This window comes from Chrysemys picta, chromosome 1, assembly GCF_011386835.1.
Source record: "Chrysemys picta bellii isolate R12L10 chromosome 1, ASM1138683v2, whole genome shotgun sequence".
NCBI lineage: Eukaryota > Metazoa > Chordata > Testudines > Emydidae > Chrysemys > Chrysemys picta.
In genome coordinates, this window is record NC_088791.1 from 353,913,745 (window position 1) to 353,919,961 (window position 6,217).

Genomic DNA, 6,217 nt, shown 5'->3' on the forward strand with positions numbered 1-6,217 from the left:
CAGTCCTGACAAACTCACTACACCACACACAAGGCTTACGGAATATTTACCCATAAAGAGTAGCATGTGAGGTGTGTGCAGAAAGCTCGTAACTTGCCAAGCTTCACAACTATTGCAAAACGCATGTCTGGGTAATAGTTAACAAGTAACGTATTGATATTGACAATGAGCTTTATGGACTTGGAGTAGAAGTTAGTCACCAGGTCATAGTGTGTCTTGGTGATGGCCATTCCAGGAGGGCGTCGTCACCCCACCCTAGTTAGCCAGGGATGTAATGCCAGGCTCAGTTCTCCACCCTTGCTCCAGCCCAAGATTATCAATGGAAAACCATTCTAGACAACTGCAAACAATGAAGGAACATTACAACAGACAGGATTGCCCTGCCTATGAACAGAAACAAAAGAAGAACAGGAGTACTTGTGGCACCTTAGAGACTAACAAATTTATTAGAGCATAAGCTTTCGTGGACTACAGCCCACTTCTTCGGATGCATATAGACTGTCTCATGATAACACAGAGTGGGGAGCGGCCGTCTGGATCCTTTCACAGAGGAGACATCTCCTGGTGCTGGGACATCTCCTGGTGCGGGGACGTTCTTATGAAAAATTGGACCCTGGAGTCAGGGGGTAACAGGTTCACTCACAGTCCTGGGAGCCGTGAGAACCATCACAGTCGTTTTTACAGACAGCCTTTAGTCTCATTTAGTGCAACCATCCTGAAAACCTATCTGTGTGTGTGCCATGTCGTTGTAGCTCCGTCAGTCCCAGGATATTAGAAAGACAAGGCGGGGGGGAGGGAATATCTTTTACTGGACCAACTTCTGTCGGCCTGTTCACCTTGAATGGTCCCTTTGAACAGGTGCAAACTACTCACACTGAACTCTCTGTTCCACCTTGTATTTAGGAGGGACATCCCGAGTACCTTTCTCAGACCTGAATATCTGCTCCATGTCGCTCAATAGCTTGTCGCTCTCCCTGAACAGAAGTTGGCCCAATAAAATATATCACCTCCCCCGCCCTTTGTCTCGCTCTATATGTATATGTAAGATGGTAGGTGGTAGAGAGAGGGGAAATCAGGAGCTGCTCTACCTCTCATTACACAGGAACAAGAGACATGCAAGGAAAGTAGAAGGTGGCAAATAAAAACAAATACAAGGAACTACTTTCCCACAAAACAAGTAATCAAACTGTGGAACTCACTGCTGCAGGATTTTGTTGAGGCCAAAACTTTAGCAAGATTCATAAAGGGATTGGACATTTATCTGGGTATCAAAAATACCCAGAGTTACCAGACCTAATGACAACACACATTTTGGAAGGGAGAGTGACCCCCATGGCTAAGGGTTGAAGCCAATCTCTGTTAGACTCATAGACTCATAGACTCATAGACTTTAAGGTCAGAAGGGACCATTATGATCATCTGGTCTGACCCCCTGCACGCTGCAGGCCATAAAACCGTCCCCGCCCCTTCCCTGGACTCTGCTGCTGAAGTCCCCAATCCTGTTATTAGTGACCTCAATCGGCAGAGACCCTCCTGCTAGAGATCCCTGCCCCATGCTGCGGAGGAAGGCGAAAAACCTCCAGCGGCTCAGCCAATCTGCCCTGGAGGAAAATTCCTTCCCGACCCCAAATATGGCGATCAGTAAGACCCCGAGCATATAGGCAAGAGTCTCCATTCTGACCCCTTTTAGCCATTATGCTATTTACCTACCATTGCTTGGTTTTCCTTGACAGCTATGTTTTACCATTAAACCATTCCCTCCATAAACTTATCTAACTTAATCTTAAAGCCAGACAAATCCCTCGCCCCCACCGTTTCCCTCGGAAGGCCGTTCCAATATTTCACCCCTCTAACGGTCAGAAACCTTCGTCTAATTTCAAGCCTGAACTTCCCCACGGCCAGTTTATATCCATTCGTTCTCGTGTCCACGTTAGTACTTAGCTGGAATAATTCATCTCCCTCCCTTGTATTAATCCCTCTAATATATTTAAAGATAGCAATCATATCCCCCCTCAGCCTTCGCTTTGTCAGACTAAACAACCCAAGCTCCTCTAGTCTCCTTTCATACGACAGGTTTTCCATTCCTCTGATCATCCTAGTGGCCCTTCTCTGCACCCGTTCCAGTTTAAGTTCATCTTTTTTAAACATGGGAGACCAAAACTGCACACAGTACTCCAAATGAGGTCTCACCAGCGCCTTGTACAACGGAAGCAGGACCTCCTTATCCCTACTAGATATACCTCGCCTAATGCATCCCAAGACAGCATTGGCTTTTTTCACCGCCACGTCACACTGTCGACTCATAGTCATCCTGCGGTCCACAAGGACCCCTAGGTCCTTCTCCTCTTCCGTTACTTCTAACCAATGCGTCCCCATCTTGTAACTAAAATTGTTATTGGTCATCCCCAAATGCATCACCTTACACTTTTCACTATTAAATTTCATCCTGTTTCTGACACTCCAATTCACAAGCTCATTCAAGTCTCCCTGCAGGATATCCCTATCCTCTTCCGAATTTACAACGCCTCCCACCTTCGTATCATCCGCAAACTTTACCAGCCTACTCCTGCAATCGGTTCCGAGGTCAGTTATAAATAGATTAAATAAAATGGGTCCCAAAACCGAACCTTGGGGAACTCCACTGGTAACCTCCCTCCAACCTGACAGTTCACCCTTCAATACGACCCGCTGCATTCTCCCCATTAACCAATTCCTAATCCATCTCTGGATTTTAATATCGATCCCCATGTTTTTCAGTTTAACCAATAGTTCCTCATGGGGTACAGTATCAAACGCTTTACTGAAATCCAGGTATATTAGGTCCACCGCATTTCCCTTATCTAATAAATCCGTTACTTTCTCAAAGAAGGAGATCAGATTCGTTTGGCACGATCTGCCCTTCGTAAAACCATGTTGTAAATTATCGCAATTGCCACTACCCTCCAGGTCCTCAACTAGTTTCTCCTTCAAAATTTTCTCTAACACCTTGCACACTACAGATGTTAAACTAACAGGCCTGTAGTTACCCGGATCACTTTTTTTCCCTTTTTTGAAAATAGGAACCACATTAGCTATTCTCCAGTCTAACGGGACCACCCCCGAGTTTACAGATTCATTAAATATTATCGCTAACGGGCCCGCTATTTCCCGCGCCAATTCCTTCAATATTCTCGGATGAAGATCGTCCGGTCCTCCCGACTTAGCCCCATTAAGGCGTTCAAGTTTTGTTTCTACCTCGGTTACGGTAATACCCCATCCCGAACGCCCCTCTGTAATGGTGCTAGTATCCCTAATCCCTTCATTGGCCTCATTAAACACCGACGCAAAATATTCATTGAGATATTGCGCCATGCCTAGATTGTCTTTAATCTCCTCTCCGGCAATAGTCTTCAGCGGTCCCACTTCTTCTTTCTTTGCTTTCTTCCTGTTTATGTGGCTGTAAAACCTCTTACTATTGCTTTTAATTCCCCTCGCTAGGTCCAACTCTACACGGCCTTTGGCCTTTCTCACTCTATCTCTACATTCTCTGACTTCACTTTGGTACATTTCCTTACTGATCCCTCCCCTCTTCCACTCTTTGTACGCTTTCTGTTTTTTCCTAATCGCCCCTTTGAGTCGGTCGCTCATCCAGCTCGGTCTAAATCTCTTGCTTGGTAATCTTTTTCCCTTTTTGGGAATACAGGCCTCCGACAGCTCATGCATCTTTAACTTAAAGTAATCCCAGGCCTCTTCTGCCTTTAAATCCATTAATACGTTTGCCCAATCCACTTCCCTTACCAGTCCCCTTAATTTGTTAAAATTGGCCTTTTTAAAATTATAAACCCTAGTCTTTGACTTAATTCTGTTACTCCTTCCCTGTATTTTAAACCGAATTAGCTCATGATCACTGGAGCCCAAATTGTCCCCTACTACCACTTCCTCAACGAGGTCCTCACTACTTACCAGAATCAAATCTAAAATGGCCTCCCCCCTCGTCGGTTCAGCTACCACTTGATGGAGGAATTGATCCGCAAGCACATCTAGGAACATCTGAGCCCTATTATTGCTACTAGCGTTTGTTCCCCAATCTATATCCGGGAAGTTAAAGTCCCCCATAATTACACAGTTTCTATTACTAATTACTTCTCTAAGCACATTAAATAGTTCCTTATCCATATCCTGGGTCGATCCCGGCGGTCTATAGCACACTCCAAGCACTATCCCCGGAGAGGCTCTAGAAGTCCTATTACCCATTGTGAGTATTGCCCAGACGGACTCTGTGTTGTCTAATCCATCCACTATTATTTCTTTACAGTTTATTTCACTATTGACATACAATGCCACCCCCCCACCTTTACCTCTGTTCCGATCTTTCCTAAACAGCGCATAGCCCTCCATACCTGTGTTCCAGTCGTGACTGTCATTCCACCAGGTTTCCGTTATTCCTACGATATCTGGTTTCAGCTCTTGGACCAGGAGCTCCAATTCCTCCATTTTCTTACCTAGGCTTCTGGCATTGGTGTATAGACACCCTAATGTATCTCGTTTAGCCCGTCTCCCATTAGTAGCACTATATGTTGCGGGCCTCCTAGTGTCCGTCCCTCCTGTCCTTCCTATGTCCAATCTCATCTCCCCAGCTATGTCTCCTCTCATTTTACTCACCTTCTCCATACTGGAATCTGGCGTGGAGATTAACTGTGCATCTCCCAACCGTCTCCCCAAACTTGCTAGTTTAAAGCTCTTTTGATAAGATGAGCCAGCCTCCCTCCCAGAAGTCTATTTCCTTCCCTACTCAGGTGAAGCCCATCCCGCGAGAACAGGTGTCTGTCCCCGAAAGCCTCCCAGTGGCCATACATCCCAAAGCCCTCCTTATAGCACCACTCCCTTAGCCAACTATTTATTCTCACAATCCTATCCGCCCTTTGCTGCCCTTCCCTCGGAACGGGCAGAATCCCACTAAAGATAATCTGAGCCTCTATTTCCTTGAGAGTCTTCCCCAGCCTAGCATAATCTCCCTTGATCCTCTCTAACGAGAACCTAGCCGTATCATTCGTTCCTACATGAAGGATTATCAGGGGGTTCTTACCTGCTCCTTGTAGGATCCTTTTCAACCGCAGGTCCACATCGCGTATCCTTGCGCCCGGTAGACAGCACACCCTTCTGTTTTCCGGGTCCGCCCTGGTCACAGGCCTATCCAATCTCCTCAGTAAAGAGTCTCCAATTACATACACCTGCCGTCGCCTGGCAACAGTGCGATCTAGAAATCTAGTCTCCGATCCCTCTAGTCCTGACCTGTGCCTATTCCTATCTTCCCTTATGCCTTCCTGAATCCTCGCGGGGCCCAGAATTGGTGCTGTCTCCATCAACTCCTCCCCCCTCTCTCTTGGACTAGCAGCTCTTCTCTTCTTCCTCACCCTCCCACCTTCAGTCGCCACCTGCTGCCCTTCCACCTCGCTATCCAAACACTCGAACCTATTCCTGAGTTCTATTCCCCCCTCACTGGCCCTTCTTTTCCTTGGCCTGCTTCTCACAGTCACATGCTTCCACCTCCCATGTTCTCTCCCTTCCATTCCCCTCTCACCGTCCTCTACCTCTGCCTCTACCTCCACCACAGGGCATTCTCCTTCCGTCCCCCCTTGCCTGTCCTCCATCAGCTGCTCAAACCCCCGCCTAAACTCCACCAGGGTCTCTACCTGCATCTCCAGCCCCTTAATCTTTTCCTCCAGTAACACTATCAGGCGACACTTCATACACAAATACCTCTGTTCCAGCTCCCCTGCTAGGACCATATACATACCACAGCTTCCACATGCGGCCATCTGCATTCTGTCTGCTGCTGCTGCTTGGCTCATGGCTGCTGCAATCTCTGCCCGCAGCGCCTGTGGACTCAGAGCACACACCACACCGCGCCCTACTGCCTCCCCCCTTACCTCCCCCTGCAAACTCCCTCTCAAACTCCCCTGTTAGCCGCCCTGTTTGCTGCCTCCGGTGCCGCTGCTCGCAGCTGTGCCGCTGCCTGGCTGGGAGGCCGCTTTTATGTTAGAGATAAGGATGGGACGCAGGCTGTGAGGGGAAGATTATCCCATATCCCCCTCATGAGAGATTTTCACAGCTTCTTCTGAAGCATATGGTGCTGGCCATGGGCTACTGTGCTAGATGGACCCGGCTCTGATCCAATCTGGTGGTTCCCATGTTCCTCTACCAAGGTGCAGAGTTGACCTGCTGCAGCCCCCAACCT

The 6,217-nt window shown here is 47.7% G+C and overlaps 1 long non-coding RNA gene across 1 annotated transcript; it reads right to left on the reverse strand.

Annotated features, from left to right (window-relative positions):
* Positions 1–1,461: 1,461 nt before the first annotated feature.
* LOC135980980 (uncharacterized) lies at positions 1,462–6,009 on the reverse strand. Its single transcript, XR_010597947.1, has 2 exons — positions 5,777–6,009; positions 1,462–5,178 (listed from the first exon to the last, which is right to left on the reverse strand). It is a non-coding gene; the product is annotated as an uncharacterized LOC135980980 (long non-coding RNA).
* Positions 6,010–6,217: the final 208 nt, after the last annotated feature.